The 25,799-nt window shown below is 40.0% G+C and overlaps 1 protein-coding gene and 1 long non-coding RNA gene across 37 annotated transcripts in view; one reads left to right on the forward strand and one right to left on the reverse strand.

Moving 5' to 3' along the window:
* Positions 1-25,755, forward strand: part of LOC149127040 (uncharacterized) — a 74,509-nt gene extending 48,754 nt beyond the window's left edge. The window contains exons 2-3 of the long non-coding RNA XR_016232522.1: positions 6,695-6,809; positions 21,034-25,755. This is a non-coding gene — a long non-coding RNA (uncharacterized LOC149127040). The remainder of the gene's footprint in view (positions 1-6,694; positions 6,810-21,033) is intronic.
* LPP (LIM domain containing preferred translocation partner in lipoma) overlaps positions 1-25,799 on the reverse strand; it is a 736,836-nt gene that overhangs the window by 269,297 nt on the left and 441,740 nt on the right. The gene's annotated exons all lie outside the window — the stretch shown is intronic.

The raw sequence follows: 25,799 nt of genomic DNA on the forward strand, positions 1-25,799 counted from the left end.
TGCCCACAATGGTCAGGCTGAGTCAAGGCTGCATCCAAGACTGGTGAAGGCGATTCAGCTCCCCCTTGGGGGCCACAGGAATCCCATTGCAGGAGTCATCATTGCCGCCTCTTGTGGCTAGCAATGTGATCTCTCAGTTCCCCATGCTGAAATGGCATGCCCAGCCAATGAACCCCTAGGTTTAGTAATAATGTAATTGAATGTAGTAGCACAAGGAATATGAAGAAATACTGCTCTTGCAGCTTAAAACTCTTGGTCTCAGTGGACGTAGACGAATAACAATGCATTGGATCCAGTGAAGTAAGATCGCTAATACATTTGCCACAATCTGGCTGCATGGCCTGTAGGTATACCTTCCACCTCTCAAACTTAGATTTTCTCCTCTGTAAAATTAAGGGAAATCTAACTTCCAACTGTCAACACTTACAATTCTAAAGGGATTCTATGCAATTAGTGATCAAAATTACCCTCCCACCCATTCTTAACTCTCAAGCATCCTTCTCTCAGTGGTCAAGAAACACAAGCTCTTTTGACGTTTGATAACTGAAACTCAGTTCTCAGGCCATTTTGTGCTGCCTATCTCCCGCAAGCAAGGCATTTCCTCCCAACTGTTGACCCCTTGAGTTAAAGACGCCATTGCTCTGAAGTCTTAACATGAAAAGGTTAATCTCCTAAAGGGCGACTTTACCAACCACTGCATGAGGGCATTTATTCCATTCCTGAGTCCGGCACCGTGTGTGGCTGCAGGAAAGTTGTTGACTACCAAAACGTTAACCAAACACCCTATTTTTAGAAGAATATTTAGCTCCATCTTTATAGTGTCTGGACTTGTAACTACCCATTTCTCTAACATTAAGCCGAGCCACACGAGAAAATTACTACAGTGATAATATTTCCAGGGCACAATGAGTCACTGTCCAGTGTCTAAAATGGGAAATAAATAATGTGTGAGGATTTGCTGGCACAATGAGAAGGAGGGTACTCGACTACCGGTGTCGGTGTCCTGCAGCCGGGCTCAGCGTTTCACATCAGCAGAGAGGCTGTGCTTCCTCAAAGAGTGGGGTTGTTAGCCTTTTAAAAATACTTCTCCAGCTTATGAACAAGAAAATAAGAGTGGGCAGATGCCAGGATTACCAATAATTATCAAGTTTAACTGCCGTGAAAGCAAGGATGCGGTTTGCTTCTGATGGTAATAGGCCTTCCTTGGAGAAAGAAGGATCAGGGCGACTCCACCCAACAACCGACCAGGAGACAGGCCAAGAACCGAAGGCCTCCACATTCAAATCCCAGGCCACACAGAGAGGGGTTTCTATCGGAAGAGGCAGAATGTCTGCTGTTGAGGGAGGCTGCCTGGTCCCCACGTGAATCCAGAGGTGCCGTGTCTGTACTTCTACTTCAATCGCCTGAAACCTTCCTTTGCTGTCAACTTTACCTCTAAAGCAAATACAAGAAAATTTAAAGAAAAACAAAACAACCTTAACTGATTATACAAGCAATGGTAACATACCTGTCTTCACTGTGGCCAACACTATTTTGATCAAACCTAAGCTTCTTTTAAGATCATTCTCCAACAAATATTTCTCCGTAATTTTGATCTTTTCATAGGTGAAAAGAAAGGAGAGAATAAAAGAAATAAAACCCAAAACACTATTTACTCTCCCAGTGGCACAGCATGGTGTAAACAAAAATAATAGTTATGCCCCTGGATTCTGAACCCTCACAGTGCCACTGCAGAAAATAATTTTAATGGCGAGCCAAAGAGTGTTGCAAAAACACATAACGAAGCCATAATAAAATGGGATACTTATCCTGCCTCCATGATTAGACCACTTCTATTCAATAGTTGTAAGTAATGACTTGTTTTTCCTTTGGTATTAGCAGCCCTGTCGCTATGCCGAACATAACATACCTCATTTTGTTTTCCTAGCCATGTTTGTCTCTTTCACTGATGGCTGCAATTCGATATTTACGAAATCACATAAAAATACTGTATAATCTTTCCCACTACCCCCTCCCAAATGGTATAAAATTATTCAGAGGACAATAGAATAATGCACACTCCAATGCATGCGTCCTTTCCTCTAACCACCTCTAACAGGCAGTATTTCTCTCTCTCTCTCTCTCTCTCTCTCTCCCTCCCTCCCTCCCTCCCTCCCTCTCTCTCTCTGGCTAGAGAACACACTGTACTTTGGAGATAATTGACTGTGGAATATGATGATGTTTATTCAAAAACAGGTCACACAAACTGCAATTTGAGAGTTTTCCTTGATCCTCTCCACTTATTCTCTTCCAAGGAAAATGCATAATAGTGTTTCCTGCAAATCAGAAATGTGGAATATTAATTACTTTAGGTTTAGCACACTAAGAAAAATCCTTTGCAAATGGCTGCCCCTCCCTTGAGAATACTGAGATTTGGAAAACTCACTTGAGATTATTCATTTAGAATAAACGAGAATGAGAATGAGGATGTCCTCACATCATTGTCAGAGCTGATTATACTGTTTCTAAAAGAGCACATTATGGCATCAGACTTTATTTTCTCAGGAACAATACAAGTAGACAATAATTTCTGTGTGGGACATTGTGACTGGAAAAAATAATCACTGTTATCAATAATCTCTGTCATGGTATGGGCACCAAGACCGGTCTCTAACTTGACGTTAGGGCTTTTTTTTCTGTTTGTTGCCAGTTACTGCCACTCTGACTGGTTCAAGTAAAAGTGATGGAACCATCCAGAAGAGATACATGGTAAGGCAATGAGATTCCTGCCACTGAAAGAGAACTCGAAGCTAATCATTTCAGCTGTGAAAGAGACAGCCACATTACAGACTGGAGTTTTATCCTTAAAGAAGATGGCTTTCATGTGATATCACTGCTTCTAGACCTAAGTCTGTAATTCTGTTCAATTTTGATTTCAAAGATCTAGTTTAGGGGCTGGTGTTGTGGCCCAGTGGGTCAAGATGCCATCTGTGATACCGGCATCCCATATTAGTACCAGTTCAAGTTCCAGCTTCTTCACTTCTAATCCAGCTCCCTGCTAATGTGCCTGGGAAAGCAGCAGAGGATGGCCCAAGTGCTTGGGTCCCTGTCATCCACATGGGAGACACAGATGGAGTTCCAGACTCCTTGCTTTAGTCTGATCTAGCTCTGACCACTGCAGTTATTTGGGGAGTGAACTAGCATATGGAGGGTATCTGTCTCTTTCCCTTTCAAATAAATGAAACATTTTTTTAAGTGATCTATATCAGACACTAGGTAAAACAAGCAACTTGAGGCATGCTGTGTCAATAAAGAAACAAAACCAAAAAATCTATTACTTGCAAGCACTTCTTAACATAGGCAGGACCCTGATCCAGCTAAGTTCTCTTCCTTGTTTCCCACAATACTTTGTTTCTTTAAAAGCTTGTCCCTGAAATCCCTACAACCTAAATGAAGTGAAATCATGGAACAGAATTCACATCAACAAGCATACAGCAAGTGCTTCTTGTGCCATGTAGGAGATGTTAAGTTAAGGAATAAATGTGAACCATTTCACCTGAGGAATACATCATTTCCCCACATCCAAGGACATGCATTCATTTCCCAGTGGAGCAAATTATAAAAAACAGGACTTACAAATTCTGATATATCTGGAGTGGTATATAGGATGCTGTCTTACTGTGGCAATTCCTGCCCTGCCCTCCTCCCCCGGCCCCATGCACAAACATGGCTGGAGTCCCTAAGAGGCTCAAAGATATCTTTTATATTCCCCCTGCTACACATGCTCACCTCTCACACGGTTCAGAATGCCCTGACTGAGCATGCCAGCATCATCTGACAAAGCCTGTTCTCACAATATTTGTGGGAAGACTAAAACCAGGTGTACTGCTAACCTCTTGAGAACAAGCTGTCTTGTGAGATTTATGTTCCAAAATTCAAATGGAAGGGGTTGATAAACACATTTGAACTCTCACTGTTTCTCTAGATACAGCCACAAGCTTATAAACCATTCCCACCAACACCCAGGAAGTCTTATCATAAAACAGAACCTTTCTTACAACCTAAGATGTGAGCTCAAGGGATTCTGAAAGCTTACTCAGAAATCTACTTTTTCTCCTTCCAGAAGCCTATGGAATTAATATCAAATATAAAATAGGTGTTATAAACATGGGCTTTAAACATGGAGTCCATGGAATTAGCAAGCAGGAAAAAGGACAATTTCAGCCTAGCTGTAACATTTCTGCTGTGTCCTGGGTTAGGCAGATGGAGTGACCACAGAGAATGAGAACCAGACAATGAGTTCAGAGACCTTTTTCACGTCTATATTCTATCCTCCGTGCCTATTAGACTTTGAGCAAGTAACTCCAGGTCTTATTTTCCTCATCTAACTTTTCTCCCACTGAAACCCTTGATTTCAAGGATTGTGTCTTCACCATCTCTGTAACTCAAACACCTAGGACAGGGCTTGGCATATAGTAAGCACTCGATAGATACAAATGGAAAAAAAAAATGAGGGCTTTGAACCATATGCTATATCAACTCTCCTCCAATACAAACGTTTGGCTGAAAAAAAATCATAGTGGCCACTTGAATGGCTGAGAAAAGGAATGAATACCCAAAATCCTTTGATTCCTGCATCTAAGTCACTAAGTACTTCCTGGCACTTCCTTTTTATTAAGGTTTATATAACAATACTTTATCTGGAGCATTTAGCCTTTCAACCAGACCCTCTTAAAATATATCTTGTGCTGTACTGCTAGACCAGAGAAGGTGGAGCAGTCTGGTCTAATCAAACTACACAGTTTATCTGATAGTTCTAAGGCAGACAGTATAAGTCATGTCTGGAACAAAGCAAAAAAAGAGATTTGAAAGTTGAAAGCCTTCAAATTAATTCTCTTGACCATAAGCAAAGGAGTAAAGAGGAAAAATACTATATTATGCAATATATTGAAGAGGTATCACTCAGACATGGACCCATGAAAAATACCTGGAAGAAAAGCTATATGAATGACATACAGATGCAGCTTTTCAATTATATTCCTGCCATTTCATTTGTAAATATTGTGACTACATTCCCTACATTTGTCAAAAGAGTGATGGATTCCTTTTGTTGGCATGCTCCTCCTCACCCCATCTGATCTAATTTTAATATATATTCATGCTATTAGAATAAGTTTTGTGGAAGAAAGCACCATAGGGAGCAACACTGTGTGAGATCTAAATGTGTTCAAGATGACAGTGTTCATTCACAGTCAATAGAGGAGTAGTTTTTGTATAGTCCTTCCTATTAATATGCTGAATTCCCACCAGAGATGTATAAATACTGCTCACAGGATGGTATTCTTCCAACATCAAACCTTACAAGACCACTTATATCAGCAACTGTTCATAATTACCTTTGGCCCTCAAAGGACAACAAGAAAGTCATGGAAGCCACAACAAAATCAGAGCAATTGCATTCACATGGTCTGGGCAAAGAGGTGTGTTTTAGGAGTACAGGGATGGAGATCCAGTAGGGTTCTGTTTAGATTGGCTAGTGCTGTACTGCCAGTTATCAGATCCCATGAATCTACTTCACAGACCCCTATCCTCAACCAGCATACAACTCAGAATATTACTGACAACAAAGCTCATTCACAAAGTTCAAAATAACCAACAATCTGCAAGAATGGGAAGAACCATACAAAGACTGAATGTTTAAATATCACTACTGGTCAGTTACCAGGTCACGCAGAGGGATGCTGAACTAGTGGCTTCCCTCAGATTGCATGGAAATGAGATACTTGGGTACTCCTTTTCCCTCTGGGCCAAAAGAAGTTCAGAAATAAGTCCCTGTCCAGACTGTCTTCTAAGAGAGACAAGACTGGATGAACAAAACACAAAAGTAAATGGAAGAGTGAGGGAAGGTAGTAAAAACAAATTTGGGAGAGAGTTTAAGGCTAGTGTGGGAGAGAAGGAACAAGAGTAGTACTTAGAGGACCTATCAACTAGACTGAAGATTAGATTCTCTTCTCCATGGTGTCAGGGTTGAAGCATGGGGCCTTAGTGGAGTAAGTTCATTTCTTTGAAAAAATATTTTATTTGAAAGGCAGAGAGACACCAACACAAAGACAGACACATGTAGAGATATCTCCTAACCGCTGGTCTACTCCACAAATGCTGTTAACAGCCAGGACTAGGGCAGGCTAAAGCTAGGAGCCTGGAATTCTATCTGGGTCTCCCATCTGGTAGTAGGGGACCCAAGTACTAGAGCCATCACCTGATGCCTTCCGGGGTGCACATTAGCAGAAACTGAACCTGGAGTCAGAGTGGGCCTCAAACCCAGGCAATCGGTATCCAAAGTGGCATATTAACCACCACCACAAATGCCTGGCCTTTAAGTTCATTTCTGGTGAAGCAGAAAAAGCTTAATATCTTCTGATGTTGTTATGGAACTACTTTTGGTGTCACAGAACATAAATGATTGGATTTTCTGAGCCATGAGCCCTGAAAGAGATAAGCATAAAATTCTGTAAGATATCCCTAATGCACTGAGCTGGTCGCCACAACATGGATTTGCATTAGTTCATTTGTTTTGCCATTACTTTGGCTGAGTAAAAATGGAACTACAAATGTTATAAATGCTGAATTCGTCTTCTATAAGTGCTACCACATGCAGCACTAGCCTTATAGAGTGATTTTCCCCTCTTCCTAATCTCCCCAATCCCAATCTTAGCCATCCTTTAGGTCAGAACAAATGCTACTTCTTCAAAAAGACTTGCCTGAATGCTCAGCTGAATGGACCCCTGCATCAAACAAATATCCAGCGGATTTTCTCTTTAACCACTTTGGTGAGCCATCCTTTTGTATCCTGTACTGTAGACGGTATATGTGTCTGGACCCTTACCATGGGCTCTGAAGTACTGTATGCACCAAATAAATATTCAAGAAAAAGGAGAAGAGATGAGGGAACCAAGAAGGTAAAGCATAAGTATTTCTATGTTGTTAGCTGGAGTACAATAAAAATTATTACACAAGCATGGGTGAAGACAAGAAAGCTTCAGGGACCCTTACTTGCAATGACCCTGTCTGAGGTCCTGGGAGGGGGCTGAGCAGCATGCTCACAGCTGTGACCACCCTCCTTCACATGCTCATGTGGGCCAGAGGAATGGTCATGAGAATTTTGGGGCTTGGTTAGGGGAAGTTGAGATGGGGGTGGGGTGGAACTTAGCTGAATGTAGTAGGATAGACTGGTTTATAGTCACCATGGTCTGTGTTTGGGTCATCACCCACCATCAATATGTAGGAATGAGTATTGGAATAATTCTAATGACTCTGAACCAGTTATTCCCCTGGTTTTGTGACTCAGCTATGGGAGCCAGAGGCCATGAGATTTGAGTGTGTCTTTAACACCCAGCATGGGTATTATGCTGACAAAAGAATAGTTAGGTCTATGCAAAAGTCTTTACTTGGAGGACTAGTGGATTCTAAACCATACAAAGGGAGATGGTTTCTCTGATCAGGAAACTGCTCAACAACGTACTGAAAACAATTGCAAATGTACCACTGACTTGATTTTCCCTTTTGATGTTAACTGCACTAAACAGAATTTACCAGCTTCTAAACCTGCAGTAATAGAACAAGTTTTACCAAACCACAGATAAAAGAGATTTGTTAGCAGTTCTCTCTTGATAGCCAATTTGACAATCATCTTAAATGTTACATGTTATTTCCAACAAAAAGTTCTGCATATTAGAGGCAGTTTTCATAATAACAATTTTCTATCAATGATGGCAGAGAAAAGACTAGAATGATCTTTCTGTCTATAGAAAATATTGCAAAATCAGATAATGTGTAGAGGCGAACAGTGAAAATACACAGATGCAAAATATAAGAAGTCATCAGGCATTTAATTAATAGAGATATTATTTTTCTGGAGTATTTTATCTTTGTGGTGATTCATGGCCTTTATTAGAATGTGTTGTGTTTGGTTTTCTAATTTTTTTTAAAGATTTATTTACTTATTTGAAAGTAAGATTTACACAGAAAGAGGAGAGGCAGAGAGAGAGAGAGGGAGAAAGAGAGAGAGAGAGAGGTCTTCCATCCGATGGTTCACTCCCCAATTGGCTGCAATGGTGGGAGCTGCGCCAGTCTGAAGCGAGGAGCCAGGAGCTTCCTCCGGGTCTCCCACGTGGGTGCAGGGACCCAAGGACTTGGGCCATCTTCTACTGCTATCCCAGGCCATAGCAGAGACCTGGATTGGAAGAAGAGCAGCCGGGACTAGAACCGGCACTCATATGGGATGCCGGCACTTCAGGCCAGGGCGTTAACCCACTGCGCCACAGCTCCAGCCCAGCTTTTCTAATTTGAAATAAGTATTTATTTTCTTTTATGGTTGTTATGTATTATGCCATGTCTCCTAACCCCCAATATCTCAGAATGTGACTGTATTTGGAGAAAGGCCCATTAAAGAGACAATTAAGTTAAAACGTGGTCAGTAGTGATGATCTTGAATCAAGTTTGATTGGCGTTCATAAGAGGAAACAAATATTTACTATAATAGCTAAGACCAATATTGCTTTGACAGAAATACTTATGTTTTATAAAAGATTTGCTTATTTATTTTAAAGGGGGAGGGAGAGAGCGAGAGAGGAAGAGAGGCAAAGAGGGAGAGAGGGACAGAAACCCCTTCCATCTGCTGGTCCACTCCCTAAATTCTCATAATCAGGGCTGAGCCAGCAGAAGTCAGAATCCAGAAGATTCACACCTCTCCAACAAGGGTGGCAGGCACTCAAGTACTTGAGCCAACATGTGCTGCCTCCAGGTATATTAGCAGAAACCTGGAATGGACACAGAGAAACTGGGACTCGAACCAGGCACTCTGATATGGTATGGGGATTGGGTTCCAGGAGGCAGCTTAACTTTTTTTTTTTTTGACAGGCAGAGTGGACAGTGAGAGAGAGACAGAGAGAAAGGTCTTCCTTTGCCATTGGTTCACCCTCCAATGGCCACTGCGGCCGGCGCGCTGCCGCTAGCGCACCGCGCTGATCCGATGGCAGGAGCCAGGTGCTTCTCCTGGTCTCCCATGGGGTGCAGGGCCCAAGTACTTGGGCCATCCTCCACTGCACTCCCTGGCCACAGCAGAGAGCTGGCCTGGAAGAGGGGCAACCGGGACAGAATCTGGCGCGCCGACGGGGACTAGAACCCGGTGTGCCGGCGCCGCAAGGCGGAGGATTAGCCTAGTGAGCTGCGGCCCCGGCCAAGCTTAACTTGTTATACCACAATGCCTGCCCCAGGAATCCTAATTTTACACATACTTATGTATAAACATTTTCCATTTATATAGCATTTCTTTTTACTTTTGTTAAGTACCACATAGTTAATAAAATTGAATCAATCAAAATCTTTACTTGGTTTCTGAGCTTCAATGTCAACACAGAAGTCCCTTCAACATCCCCAAGCTAGAGGTTTAAGAATTGTTCTAAATACCTGCATTTATTTTGAGGTCTTGAATGGTCATTCTTTGGACCTTAAATATCTTGAGAATGGGAAGAATGGACTCTCAGGAGTGTAAAAGCAAAGGCAACACATTAGTTCTTCCCTGGCAGCAGAAAAATCCATTGATCCCCATCATTGTGAAAATATTTGTTGTGCAATTATGTTCCAGAAGATTACTGAGAAAGTTATTGCCTTAATTTCTAGGGATTCTTTATGATGTTGTAGCTGTTAAAACTTGAAATAGAAAACAGGCCTTTGTTTTTTAATATGTTATGCTAATAGTAAGAATGAAAGCTTATGGAAATCAATGACTTTCTCACCTGATAACCTGCTGCTAAAGGAAGGAGTCCTCTATAACGGAAAACTTAGAGCGAGCAAGCGAGCAAGCGAGCAAGCGAGCACACAGTTGTACTTTACTCCTATTAATAGGCTGGTACTAGAACTCATAGAACTGACACACAAGGCTGAACAGTCCTGGGCTTTTCATGTGACCAGGTTCACACTTCCATGGATTTTCCAAATAAAGCAATCTAAACAAACTAGGCTCACTGGTTTGGCATTTTTCATGTAGGAATGCAACTCAGTGTTCTACCCAAAGGTTTCAGGAATGACAGCTTTTGGATATTTATTTACCTACTTAATCCTCTAACAAGATTGATTCTGAGCCGGTTTAATAATTGTTGGAAAATATTATTATTTGAGACAGAACAAGAGACAGAGTGAGATATAGAGAAAGGCAGAGAGAGACAGAGAGACAGAGAGAGAGAATTTCCCACCCACTGGTTCAATGTCCAGCTGCCTGCAATAGTCAGGGGTGAATGAGAAGCCAGGAGATGGTAACTAATCCAGGCATCCCATATAAGTGGCAAGGACCCGATTACTTGAGACATCACAACTGCTCCCCGGGGTCTGCACAGAAGGAGCTAAACAGAGTTGAGACTGAAACACAGGGAATGATATGGAACTAAGGTGTCCAGGCAGGTGTGTCAATCACTAGGCCAAGCACTCAACCCTCTATTGCTTATTTTAGTATCTCCTTTCCCTTTAGTCTTTTCTTATCATCTCTTCGACAATAGCATAAATTTCTTATACAAATATACGAAACAATGCTGTTCCTGCCTTTTGCAAGTATTTCACATATTTGCGAGAAATTACATTGCTCTTGAAAAACTGATCCCTGGGGCTGGTGTTGTGGCGCAGCAGATTAAGCTGCCATTTGCAGTGCTGGCATCCCATGTTGGCACAGGTTCAAGACCTTTCTGCTCCACTTCTGTTGGGCTCCCTGCTCATGTGCCTGGGAAAGTGGCCGAAGATGGTCCAAGTCCCTGGGTCCCTGATCCCCACTTGAGAGACCAGGAAGAGGCTCCTGGCTTCAGTCTGGTCCAGCCCTGGTCATTGTGGCCATGTGAGGAATGAACCAGCACATGGAAGATCTTTCTGTCTTTCCTTCTCTCTCTCTCTAACTCTGACTTTCAAACAAATAAATAAATCTTAAAAACAACAACAAAAAATCCTGATCATTATTGTGCTACAAAGTCCTTCCTTCTTGATGCTGCACATCAGTGAAGATTTTTGTTTATATCTTTCTCAAAGAGGCACTATATGACAGGTAAAGATTCAGGCACTTGGGGTAAATACACTAGTCCTTTTCTGTCTCAGTTTTCCACTCAGTAAAAACAAAAACACAAACAAAAACTAAAACTAAGCCCCAAAAAATCCCCCAGCATATTAATAGTTCCTTCGTGTACTTTTTGAGGGGATGAAATGAGCCAGTGCACATGAAAGCATCACACAAAGAAACAATAACTCAGGCCAGCTGTTTCCTAGCATTCATACTTGAGAAGCCCTTTAAACACTTTCGCATTCTTGTTTTGTGTTTACTATTTGTCCATAAACATCTGATTGTGTTGGGGGGGGGGGTTCTATTCCCTTAAACAGTGAGGACATCAGATTTTATTTCCTATTATTTCATGTTAATGAATATTGAGCTGTAAGGGGGCAGAGGGCCAGTTATATTAAAATGCAGATATTTGACCTCTCTTGTTAGATTTTAAGATCTTTGAGGATGAACTAACTTTTTGTCCATTTTAATATGTCCTTTGGCATCAGAAAAGTTGTGTCTTGATGGCAATGTGTTAGATATTTTCTGAAATAAAGGCTAAAAAAGTTCTATGCAGCGATATAGTAACATTGGCAAGCATAATAAAAACCACGTACCTAGTCAACATGCCTTCTAAAATCACTACAAAACTCATACAGACTTGTCTGTGCTAATGGCATAAACAATATGGCTAAAGTGTATATATACCTAACTAGACAGAAGGAATTTGTAAAAAGCACAAGAGCTGCACAAAAAGCCCTTCAGAACAGTTCTGGGACAGGAGCTCCCTGTTGATATATACTTGGGCCATTTATAGACACTGCAAGTCACTTGTATTGCAGAAGTAATTTCAAAGCAAAGGGATCACTTTGAAAGGTAGGGCGGAGGAGGATGAAGGAAAATCCAGCTAATGAGAACAGTGCATGTTAAAGTGAGTGATGGTTGGTATCAATGGAAGTCTGGAAGAACAGATGCCATTATCTGCCTTTTATTGCAAACACGGTGGTAACAAGACCAGCAGGATCCCTGGCTGCTTGGAAGAATGCCCCTGTTAACCTACTGACTCCACCATAGAAAAAGAAACAGGTGAAGAATTCATCTCTCACCAGGTCCTCTCTGTCCCTGTTACATTTTTAAAGGCTCAAATGCCATTAAAAATTCAGATGTCACATTATCTCTCTTTTGGATAAGCAATTCAAATTTGAAGATTAAAAAAAAAAATCATGTGACTCTAGTTCATCCTCAAAACCCACAACTCATGAACTATTATCTCTTGAAATACTACCTCTTTTAGGATAATATTTCCTGCCATTTCTGTGACAGTGATTTATGTCTGTACTTTTTCATTCAACCACCACACTTTTCCACTATTCCTAGAGCTAGATGCTGAGAGGCTACTGAAGTGTCTAACTGTAGGAATCTAGATACAAACTCTCTCATGGCCCACACTTTAATTTTTAAAATGTTTTTTTATGTCTTTTTGTTTTTTTTTTTTTCAAAAAATTATTTATTAATTTTTTACCCAGAAACCTTTTATGTAAGGTATACAAACTTCATACACTTCATAAATACAACTTTAGGAATACAGTGATTCTTCCCACCCTCCTACCCTCTCACCTGCACTCACATTTCTAAAAATAAAAACTCTTCTATTTACAGATAAAAAAGTTCATAAGCACATTTGTTTCATAGTCTTAAGGAAAGCCGACAGAAACATCATAGCCTAACCAATGTCTCACTATCCACTCCAGTCTCACACATGTGCTGGCATTGTGTTAAGAAAAAACTAGAGCATATCACTCCTTTTTTAAAAAATCCCCAATGGTCTTCCATTTCACTTACAGTAAGAGTCAAACCTCTCACTGGGGCCATAAGCTTTGGAAACTGCGTACCTCTCCTACATCTTTCCATTTGACTCTCTTGCACTCACTGAGTTGTAGCTACCCTGCCCTTCCTTCCATTTCATAGATCTAAGCTCAGAAGGTTCATGCTGAATGGTTCTCTGCTTGGAATATTCTTCATATCTTGGAAGAGGTGGATCCTTTTTTTTTTTTTTTAAAGATTTATTTATTTATTTATTTGAAAGAGTTACACAGAAGAGATGGAGAAATAGAGAGAGAGAGAGAGAGAGAGAGAGAGAGAGAGAAAGAGAGAGATCTTACATCTACTGGTCCACTCCCAGATGGTCTTAACAGCCAGTGCTGGGCCAGGCCGAAGCTAGGAGCTATATCCAGGTTTCCCACATGGGTGGCAGGAGCCCAACCACTTGGTCCATCCTCTGCTGCCTTTCCCAGGCCATCAGCAGGTAGCTGAATAGGAAATAGAGCAGCTGGGACACGATCTGGTTAGGACGCTGGCATTGCAGGCAGCAACCTTACCTACTATGCTACAATGCTGCCCTATTTTGGCTCCTCTTCATCATTCAAGCTTTGGCTAAAATATTCAAGGACTTCTCCTGAGGAAGCTACCTAAATCAAACACTCTCTATCCCGTTATTAAAAATCTGTTGTTTCTACTACTCAGCATAACCATCATTGCCTCAAATTATGTCTTACTGCTTTTCTTCTGAAAACACTATTAGGATAGCTTTGAGTGGAAACAAGCTGTTATACTGTTCCTGGCTCTTCCAAAAAATAAAAGTTGAATAACTTTTTAATGAATGAATTAAAGAAACCATGTTTTAGTATTCATTAAAGTTGACATCTTCTGCTTTATTAATTAACTTTATTGATATTCATGAAAGAAAAGAGTTTCTGGAGGGGGCAAACAACTTCCTCTTTGCAAGTCTCAGTGTCTTTATCTGCAGAATCAAAGTAGTAATGCCACGAGCCCAGAATTGCTATTGAGACGATCACAAGAGCTAATACATGAAAGTGCTTAGCACAATGCCTGACAAAAATAATCACTGTGAAATATTATTGACTATTAACGCACACAGCTTTAAAACATTCAGCAAGACCATCTACCAGTTAAATTGCCAGTCCCTGTCCTTAATCTAAGCTCTACAGAGGATAGTAATCTCTGAGGCAGGCATGACATTTTATAGGCACAAAGTACCTCCACAGCCATCACTAATTGGAGGTCATGATTTTACTTGTAGTTTGGAATTCAGACTCAGATTTGATTTCAAATGCAAGGCTCTTCCTATAATACAGGAGTTACGAAAGTAGGCAACACATGGGTTCCGGGGAGGGCTGGCTATGGTAGCAGAAGGTAGAAAAGGTGCAGAACACAAAACTTCTTTACATGGGAGAATCTCAGAGTTTTTTTCACCCTTTCCGACAGAGTAAAAGCCACTGTCAAAACATTGTAGTTATTTAGGTAAACTTTTTTCAGAGGGGCCAATTCTGAGGCCAGATTTGCTTCATCATTTTTTTAACACAATTTTATTGGGGCCTTACTATTTGCTGATCATTGCTAGTTATATAGTCAGAAAATGAGCCGTGTAGCTCTCTGGAGAGAACTATCTGGGCAGAAGGTACAGCAAAGTCAAGGCCCTGAAACAGGCACCTACCTGAAGATGACATGGCTAGAACACAGTGAGGGGCCAGGGAGAGATGAGTTCAGAGATTTAATGGGTGGACAGGCAGTCATGGCTTCTAAGGACAGTTCTGCCTCCTTAGTCTAAGATGAAATGTCACTGGAGGTTTCTGAGCAGGAAAGTGAAAGAATACGAGTTACAAAGAATTGTTCTGTATTGAAACAGGCCAAGGAGGGGCAAGGTACAAGAGTCAGAGCAGAAGTAAGTGGTTGTGATATTCCAGAGAGATCAGGTTTTCTACAAAGGTGAAAGCGTCTTCTGAGACAGAGGTCAAGAATGACTTCAGGTTTGGGGCCGGTGCCGTGGCATAGCAGCTAAAGCCACTACCTGCGATGCCAGCATCTCATATGGATACCCTTTCTAGTTCCGGCTGCTCCACTTCCCATCCAGTTCTCTGTTAATGTGCCTGGGAAAGCAGCAGAGGATAGCCCAAGTGCTTGAGCCTCTGCATCCTCTTGGAAGACCCAGAAGAAGCTCCTGGCTCCTGACTTCGGATCTGCCTGGCTTTGGCTGTTGATACCATTTGGGGCATAGACCATAGGATGGAAGATCTCTTTCTGTCTCTCCCTCTCTTTATAACTTTGCCTCTCAAATAAATACATAAATCTTAAAAAGAAAACAGAACTATAAAAACATACCTATTAAAAGCTCACAATAGAAAACCTCTAGGTAATAAGAACTACATGTAGATCCTTGTCAATTCAGTAAGAGTCTTTTTGGTTAATGATTCATTCATTCATTCATTCATTCATGCTTGATACATCCAAGGTACTACGCTGGCCACACATGACAAAAAACCATAATAAACACAGTTTCTAGTCATAAAAAATGGGTTTTTGCTTGGGGAGACAGACAATTAACAAAATTAAAAATCAAATGCCTTTGGACGATGTAGAGAAATTAGGACCCTCACGCACTGTGGGAATGCAAAATGGTATAGCTCCCTCGGGAAGCACTTCAGCCATTCCTCAAAATACTGAATATTAAATTACTAGGTACCGCTTTATTAGCCAGGCCAGAAAAGACAAATACCATATGTTTTCCCTGATCTGTGGTAACTAATAGAGTACCAAAAAATGTAATGCATAGGAGTGAAATTGACATTTTGAGATTTGTTGATTCTTTACAACCCTTGTCTCTACTATTGAGGAACAGTGTTTGTTTTCTCTTTTCTCTCCTTTTTACTACTTGCTGAACTCTTTACTTAACGTAGGGTTACTCTTGCGAGTATAAAATAAACTACAAGTAGATCATTGTAAAAACTAAGAGAAAGAATAAGAAAGGAAGGAGGAGGAGGAAGGGTGAAAAGGACTACAGGGTACAAAGTATCACTATGCTCCTAAATCTGTGTATATGAAATACATGAAATTTGTTCAGCTTAAAAAATTAGAAAAATAAAGTACTAGGTACCTCAGCAATGCAACTTTAATAAATTCAAGACAACTGAGAAAACATATCCACACAAAAACATGTATCCAAATATTGATAGAAACATTATTCATAATGGCCAAAAGGTAGAAAAACTTCAATTATCCATCAGCCAATGAAAAGATAAATACAATATGGTATATTCATACAACAAAATACTATTCAGCAACAAAAAAGAATGAACTATTCATACATGCCACAACATGGACAGAATTAAAAAAATACTAGGCATGGTAAAGAATACAGTAACAAAAGAACATGTATCACTATTCCCAATGTCCAGAATTAGTAAATCAGTAGATAAAGAAGATAGATTAGTTGTTATCCAGGGTTTCAGGGTTTGGGGAAAATAAAGAGTGCTTGTTAACGGGTATAGGGTTTCTTTGTGGGGTAAAGAAATTTATTGTGAGAGTTGTACAACTCTATTAAAAAGTAACGTAGCTGTGCTTGCATTTTACTGAATATAAATTATTTAAAGTTTTTATATATAAAAATACTCAGGAAGGTACATATTTTTAGTAAAGGACCTAAAAAGTGCTTTGAGAAAATTCAGAGGAAAGACGAACCAATCCTCTCTGGGTGCTGGGTGAATGGCCCAGCTTCTACAAGGATGTAGTACTAGTGATGGATCTTGATGGCCAAGTAGGAAGTCCCAGGCTGGGAGAACCAAGAGGGATATCAAAACTACAAATAGCAGGTAAATTTTTAAAATTTTGATGAGCATTTCTTCCCTTTCTGAAAATTCCCAACAACTGGTGATGATGTCTAGCTCATGAATCAGGATCTAGAGGTTAAGAAAAAAGAGATTACAGACTAAGTCAAAATCATATAGAATTAATAGTATGTCTTTTCCCACGAGAAACTAAGAGATGAAACAGAACACTAGAATAGAAACCATTTTCTTTTCTTTTTTTTTTTTTTTTTGAAACCATTTTCTATTATTAGGAGGCCAAACAAAACTGACAATGGTGGTCGAAAGCTAACAGACAAGCTCCTTTCGACAACAGTTATTAATATTCCTTTTAAAGGTCATTTACTTCTGATATCATCTGTCCTGAACTAGTCTTAAACAATGTAGAGAACTATGGTACAGAGAGAAGAGCTAATTTTCTGCTCCAATGTTCCACTTAATAATTACATAACTCTCTAAGTTGTTGTAACTCCTTGGCCCTCAGTTTTCTCATTTAAGGAGTTATGTCCTCATGATTCTGAAGGCTGCTTCTATGCCTGACTGTTTTGAACAGTTTAATCTAGGGAAGATGAGAATAAAGGCTTCTTATTTTTTCCCCATTTACATCCTTCAATTTTGTAGGATACTTTTTCTTCTTCAATCAGGAAGCAGATATTTCAAACATAGGAAGAGCTGATGTATAGATTATGAATCACAAAGGAAATAAACAATTGAATCAATAATTTGTTAATGGATGAAATGATCAGGTAGGAAAATCTAAGGAGTTTTTAAAAACCTAGTAGGACTGTTACAGTTTCCAAAGTCATAGGATATAAGGTTGATATTAAAAAAAATTATATTTCTATATACTAAAAACAATTCCAAATTAAAATTTTAAAATATCTTTGGTAACAGCATCCAAAAAATGAAATATGTGATACATTTAACAAAATATATACAAAAATACAATATATTATTGACAGAAATTAATGAAGATTTAAATTAGGCAGTATATCATGTTTATACATTGGAAAACTCAATGTTGTTAAGATATCAGCTACTTTCAAATTTTTGTGAAAATTGACAAAGTGATGCTAAAATGTGTGTAGATATGGAAAAAACTTAGGATAATCAAATACTTGAAAGAGAACAAACACAGAAAACTTACACTGTCTAACTTTAAATCCTATTATAAAAGTCAGTGATCAAGGTAGTGTGGTACTTGTCTTAGGATATACAAATTATATAGAGCAGAGAGTTCAGACAGACCTGTACATATACATTAACTGACTTTTGTCAAAAGTGTTTAGGTAGGTCAATGGGAGAAAAAAAATCATCTAACAAAGAGTGCTGGAAAAACTAGAAGAGCTCCACAATAAAAAAAATGAATTTCAACACATTCTATTCACAAAAAAGAATGAAGAAAACCCTAAGGTCAAATATATACTGAAAAATATTTTGTAAAAAATAAAATTTTTGTTATCATAGGGAAAACAAAATATAAACTATAGATGGTAAATATTCTAAACTTTAACAAAATTAAAAATGTCTGGTCTTCCAAATCCTACATTAAAAAATAAAAAGCTGGGGCTTGCATTGTGGCAGAGCGGGTATAGCCATCAGCATCGCTAATGGGTGCCAGTTTGTGTCCCTGCTGCTCCACTTCTGATCCAGCTCCCTGCTAATGGCCAGTAAGAAGCTGTGTTTGGGCCCCTGCCACACATACGGGATACCTGGATGAAGCTCCTGGCTTCGGTGTGGCTCAGCACTTACTGGTGTGGCCATCTGGGGAGTGTATTAGCAGATAGAAGACCTCTCTATCTCATTTTCTGTCTCTAACCCTGACTTGCAAATGAATAAATAAATCTTAAACAAAAAAGAAAATGAAAAGTCAAGTCACAGTCTAGGAAAAAGCACTGTCAATGCACATATCTAAGGATTTTTTTATTCAAAATACATGAAGTACTAAAATTATAAAAAATTAAAAATCCTATTAAAATGAGAAATGATTTGATGACATATCACAAAACAAAATATATGAATTGCCAATGTGTGCATGACAAATACTTGTCATCATCAGTTCAAAGGGAAATGCAAATTTAAATCACAAACTGATATGCCCATGCAGTAAAAAATGCCTAAAATTAAAAAGACTGACAGTACCAAGCATGACTAGGACAAGCAAGCAACTGGACCCTCTTAGACAATGCTGGTAAGAGTGTAAAATTGTACACATATGAAAATACTTTGGTAATTCCTTATAAGTTCTTGTTAGCACAAGACCCAACAAATTCACTCCTGGATTTATCCAAGAGAAATATGAGCTATTACTACCCAGAGGCACACATGAATGTCCACAGAAGCATTACACAAAACCCAAACTGGAAAAATAAATAAGTGCCCCAAACAAGTGAATAGAAAATTTTAGCACATTCATCAAATGGAACACTCCATGGCAACAAAATGAATGAACTACTGACACACAGTACATGAATGAATCTCAAAAAAATTACAGTGAGAGAAAGAAGCTCAGGCACAGGACTGCATATACAATCCAATTTAAATGGAATTCCAGAAAAGGCAAAAATAATCCACAGTGTTGGGAAACAGAATGGTTGGCTGAGTATGAGAGTAGAGCAAGTTGACTGCAATAGGGCACAAGGGAGCTCTGTGGACTAGATGCAATGCTCTGTATCTTGAGTGGTGGTGGCTACAAAGTTGTATACATTTGTCAAGTATTTTTATTTTCTGCATATAAGATGCATAAGGTAAATTATGCATATGTAAATTAAACTTCAAAATTGTTTAAAGAATATGAATTGAGAAATTATATGGACATTTGGTGCAGGCAAAAGTAAAAAAGAATGCGTATATAATAGTATGCACACTCACACAGATCTCCTAAAAGAAGAAAACAAACATACATTAGAGCAAAAATGAACCTGAAAAACTTATCTAGCTACTTGAATACTGAGGTGTTACAGCGAAAATATTTGTATAACTGAAGTCATCAAAGCTATATGGTGGAGTAGGTTTGGTTTCAACATCTGGTTGAGCAGTCTGCTGAGTTGTACAGCCCTGAAGTGCTGGCATCCCATATGGGTGCTGGTTTGAGACCCGACTGCTCCACTTCCAATCCAGCTCTCTGCTGTGGCCTGGGAAAGCAGTAAAAGATGGTCCAAGTGCTTGGGCCCCTGCACCCACGTGGGAGACTCAGAAGAGGCTCCTGCCTCCTGGCTTCAGAACAGTGTAGCTCCAGCCATTGTGGCCAATTGGGGAGTGAACCAGCGTATGGAAGACCTCTCTCTCTCTCTCTCTCTCTCTCTCTCTGCTTCTCTTCTCTGTGTAACTCTGACTTTCAAATAAATCAATAAATCTTAAAAAAATTTCCTTCAAACAAACCCTTTAAAGAAGGACACACTATGCACTGGGCCAGTTACTTTGGGGCTTATAGAGTTGTTCTGATATCTTCTCTATCCCCTAAAGCTTATATTCTCATATGAGGGGACTTTAAAAACTTCATGGAAAAATGGAATTAGAAGATAAATTTCTTTTGGTGCAAAATATTTTTGCATACTTTTTTTTCACAATATGAATTTTCCATGATTTTTGAGATACCTGTATATGCTAGGGTACAGGTTGGTGGAATATATGCACATAAATGACTATAGTATGAGAAAGCAAACATTTTCAAAGACAGAATGAAATAACATACAATTATATTTTAGGAAGGGGAGGAAGTCTTTATAAGATAGATGAGCGTTCTAACTGGGTATTAACGGATCACATTTAGATGCAGTAATGTTTTTAACTTTCAGGAGAGGGCTGGGGAGCCTTTCCAGGAAGAATTGCTCTATGAACAAACCTACAGAGATGAGAACTAACTAGGAGCATAACTTACCACCGGGAAGGCTGGTTGCCGAAAGGGAAGGATCAAACTGGACAGCCAGCCTGGGGTTTCAGTGTATCCTGTAACTGGCAGGAACTTCTTAGGATTTTAAAAAGAGCAGAGTTGTATGATAGAAAAGATTGTATAGGTAGGATGAATGGGGGTAGGGATAGACTAGAGGAAGTGATGTCAAGCATGAGGCTATTTCAACAGTGCAGGTGAAAAATGGACAACTGACCTCAGAAGTGAGTGGCATTTACCTTTAGATTTGAGCCTTTGGAATGGCAAAGAGAACCTCAGGACAAATAGTATGTGGGTGACAGGAAAGAGGAAGCATAGGTCCAAGGCACCAAGCTTGGTGCCCAGCAGGGACTTAACGGGTACTTCCCCTCCAACTGTTGATCTCAACCATGCTGCACAACTAACTAAGCCTCCTTCCATGTCTACAGGTATCATGGGTCACAGCAGACTGTGTACAAGGATGCTGACATGGAACTCCCGCCATTCAAGCACAAAACCATGCCAAGATCCAGGGATTTGCCAAGGGGAAACATAGGGGCAATCGTCAGAAGACCTGCCTTGGAGCCGAGGCCCTCCATCAACTAGACTTGTGAGAGACATTCATCATGAGCTTTGTGACTCTTATCAGTAAAAGAGCAACAGAAACCTCTACCGGTGCTCAATGGTCATGGACTTTGTAAGGTCCACAAAGTTCTCTGCAGCCTGAAACGTCCTGTACAAAGAGTAGCTACTAATCCTCCTCTCACTGGTTTCTTCAAGCTATCTCTTCCATTCTGATCCTAACACATATTCCAGTATCTTGATGTGGGAAGTGACCTAAGGCACAGACCCCATCCGTCTATCTGCCCACTGCAGTCACCTTTTCTTTCGTCTTTTATACTCAAATTGAGAGACATTTAGCACAAGATTTACCCTACAGATAGTCTCTCCAAAGGCCTGCGCTTTTTTTTTTTTTGCACTCTATTTCTAATATGTATGACCTTACATGTGGGTTTTTCCAAGTTTGTAAAAAACAGAATTAAAAGAATATACTTTTAGGTGCATGTTTTGAAATCCCTGTATCCAAAGTCTTCAAATAGTTCACAGAAAATATGTTTTATCTAAAAACTACACATGACTTTAAATGTCTTGATGCTACTAAAATTTTGAAATGCAGATCAATTGACATTATCCAATGTTGTCTTACTATTAACAGAAACAGCAGGCTTTGGAGTCCCTTCATCCCTAATCTCAATAGTTGATTATCTCTACTGTCTTTCTCTGAACCATGAAATATCCCCCAAACTCAAAACTCAAATGAAGAGCAGTGATGAATCTGGTGTAAGTCTGGAAAAGAAAAACCTGTGGTAGATTTCCTGAGAAATTACTTGTTGATCCCTAAGTCCTCATTTTCCTGAGGAAATTTCCAGGGAAATTTTATTGAATGATGACTTTTAGAATTTAACCTAACCCCCACTCTGAGTGGGCTGGGGCTGTGCAACTTTCTGGGATGGACAGCATCAATGCTTTCACACGGTGTGTGGCCAACAGCTGTCCCTTCACCAGAGCTGAGGCTGACCTCCATCAGGGTTTACTATATGGTAGCAGGTGCTGTGACTGCCCCCCAATTGTAGATCTGGGTCATGAGTGGCCTTCAGGCCCTGCCTCTGCTGCTTTCAAGTTGAGCTTTTCTATCTGAATCCTGGAGCAAGCACGCATCTCACTTCAGACTCGTGAAGACGATGTGCAGGACAGCAACATGAGGCTGATGGTAGCTGGGGTATGAACCAGCAAAAAGATTCTGCTGTATCTTTAAGAGGACTTCCACTTGGGAGGGAATATTTCTCCCTTACAAAGACTTGCTTGTAACAATATTTTTCAAGGAACTCTGTGCAGACGGTACAGGAAACACATTATGGCCTACTGTAGCATGCAAATTCACTGCTCAGCACATTATGGGAACACAAGTATAACTGTGGTTCCATAAGCCTGGCACTTCTGGTTCAGTCTCCTTCCTTTTTTTTAAGATTTATTTTTATTTATTTGAAAGACAGAGTTACAGAGAGAGGTAGAGACAGAGAGAAAGGTCTTCTACCCACTGGCTCACTCCCCAGATGGCCATAACCGCTGGAGCTACGCCAATCCAAAACCAGGAGCCTCTTCCGGGTCTCCCAAGTGGGTGCAGGGGCCCAAGGACTTGGGCCACCTTCTACTGCTTTCCCAGGCCATAGCAGAGAGCTGCATCGAAAAAGGAGCAGCCAGGAATAGAACCGGCACCCGTATGGGATGCCAGCGCTTCAGGCCAGGGCGTTAACCCGTTGTGCCATAGCTCCAGCCCCTCTTCCTTCCTTTTCTTGCATTTTCTTTCCCATTCTCTCTTTCCTTTCACTCCCTTCTTTTATTCTGCACTATGACATAGGGATATTAATGCAGTTTGTCATGATTATAGAGATTTCTTTCTTGCATTTTTAAAAAAAAATTCCTTAATGAGTTAAATGCCAAATTCCCAGAAATTCTCAGTGTAATAAAAGATAATTGATTTATAGCACAAGGGTAAGTTTTCCAACAGTGACCAGAAAGTTAGAAATAAATGAAACGCAACTGAAAAGCCAAATAGTCCTTACTTGACAATTTAGTCCTTGGAAATTTCCAAAGGCTTTTGCCATTATTAATTAATTAGTAAAGACGATGTCCTTCTTTGTTGAAGTTGGAAGCATGAAATAAAGAAGTCTAGATCTGGGATAAGAATTAGGAGTTCATTTTTCAAGCCAGCAGTCACATCACTAAGCCAAACACAGTCAATATACAGACAATAAGGGCCTCTGTGCACAGGTGCAGTTGAATACAGCAGTGTTTGGCTCCAAGACCCATCATGAAAGAGCTCACTCCTTCAACAGCCAATATCCCCACAACACACACAAAATATATCTGTAGCTTCATCAGCCTCTTTCCCCTCTCCCGAAGCACCAACAGATGGCTAAATATCAACCTCAAACCACTCTCCTTAATAATCCCAGAGAAAAGTAAATGATTTTATTTTCATTTTAAAATGCACAATTTAATGTGATATGAAAACACATGACACTGTTGCAAAACAAATATTTCAAAATTTTTGAAAATGACATGATAGCCACTGATATTCAAAATCCATAATAATGTAATAGATTAACTTGTATAATTACTTTGCTCAAATAAGAAGCAAAATAAAGATGCATGCTTTCTGGTGAGTGGTTAATAAAAATTCATTCCATCACCCTGAGTAGGCTGGTGAGGACAGACCAAACACCAGTGATGTGGCTGGACTCTACAAGTTAGTGCCAGCCCCTGTAGTGGGCAATGAATCTTTTTCTTACACCAATGGATTGGTTCCAGATGTTAAACAGGGTCCATGCAGAGGACACAGTGGGCAAACAGTAGCCTTGAAGACTGATTCAGTACTGCTCACCGGATCATTCCCTCCTTCTAGACATACTTTCGCTTTTTGTCATGTCACACTCTCCATGTGGAGTGACAGAATCCTCAAGCCAATCAGATACTCCTCAATCTATCTTCATCCCTTAGGAGCATCATCCAGTTTAGCCGGGCCAAGGCAAAACTGCATACCTGTCTGAACTAAAATGTTGACAGCAAGTGTTTGAATCCAAACCTGTATCTCACTGTAATCTTCCACAGGGGAAATGTGCATCTGTGTATCAGATGTACAAAAGTGGGGTAAAGTTGAGTAATCTCCACATCTTTGAGCTGGTTGCTGCAAGGGTCAAAAGGGACTACTGCAAATATACTGTGGTGTTAACAAAGGTTTGTCCCACTCGGCTATTTTGGACAAACCTGAGTTAAAAAGACCCAACTTTAAAAAGACCTTAACAATGCAAACCATCTTTAGAAACAAAGAGTTTCAAAAATCACTTAAAATTTTAACTTGTACTCTTTACATTGGTTTATGATCACAGCTGCTCCGCTCACATGTAAGGGTCACACCTGAGGCTGATGGATTCCTCCAGCAATTCACAGACCCTGCTTGTTTGGAGCACCATTAACAGAGCTGAAACACTCATGTGGGAATAGTGGTTTAGTCAACATTCTACCAGGGATTTCATTGTTACTATGTCAAATATGTTAACAGATCCGTCTGGAAGTTGAAAATCTTGTCAAAAATATGGAGAGGATTAAAAAATATAGTCTAATCTATTACCCAGTCCATGCCCCTAAACTTACATTTAAGCTTCTAGCTAAGTGAGGGCTCTCAAACTTCTGACTTGTTAGAGCTCAGAATAGAAGGGAGAACCCTGTTCCAATCCCATGGCTGGAGGCTAACCCAGGATATCTATTTCCCCCCTTCCAAGTAAGTCGTGTTGCTTCTTTGTGTACCATCAGAGGAAACTACATTGTGTTGATTCTGGTGCTAATGGAAATCCAAGCTATTGTCAGTAGGGATGTAGAGTATTGTATCTTACACATTTAGAAGGAGCATTTAGATTTACTAGACATACATACATTACTGACAAATCAAACAACAAAAGATACTTATAAAGAACTGTTAACCTTGCTCAACAGGGTTAAAAGCTGAAGTCTAAGAATCTTTCAGGCAATCAGCAATGTGAATAAACAAGTGGCAACAAGACCCAATATACAGCACCTCATTCCCAAAGGAAATTTTAGTCAATGTGACTGCATTAACCTAGCCATGCTTGGTCTCACCTGCCTTCTGGGTCGCTGGCCACAGGTGCCACTGTGGTACTAACATTGCTTGAGTTTTGGCTGCTTTCTCATGGGCACAGAGAGCAGCCTTTGAATTGGTCCTGTGTACCTCTCACTTACATATAAAATTCCCTCCATTTCTGGAGGCACAAAGAGCCATAGACTTATCTAGTGTCCAAGCAAACACAACATGCATGAAGGAATGTTTTCCCATAGATGGATGCCTTGACCAATAGGCTGGCAGAGCTGCAAGACAATTTATTTTCCCTTCCTCCCAGACAGCAGTTGTCCTGATATGCGACAGTTCCTATGCTTTGGAAGATGATCCTTAAAGACTGAGCAATTAGTTCCATTGGCTAGTAAACAAGAGTCATATTAGTAACATTATCAGCAAATAGAATCTTCTTCTTTCTCCTACTTTACTCATGCTTTCTTGGGATTGAACTTGCTAATGAAATAAAATAGCTCACACACTCCTGCCTCAGGCACTGCTTTCTGTGACAGGTGACTAAGACTG

The sequence above is a fragment of the Oryctolagus cuniculus genome, chromosome 4, assembly GCF_051225735.1.
Source record: "Oryctolagus cuniculus isolate XC-2025 breed Fujian yellow rabbit chromosome 4, ASM5122573v1, whole genome shotgun sequence".
Classification (NCBI taxonomy): Eukaryota; Metazoa; Chordata; class Mammalia; order Lagomorpha; family Leporidae; genus Oryctolagus; species Oryctolagus cuniculus.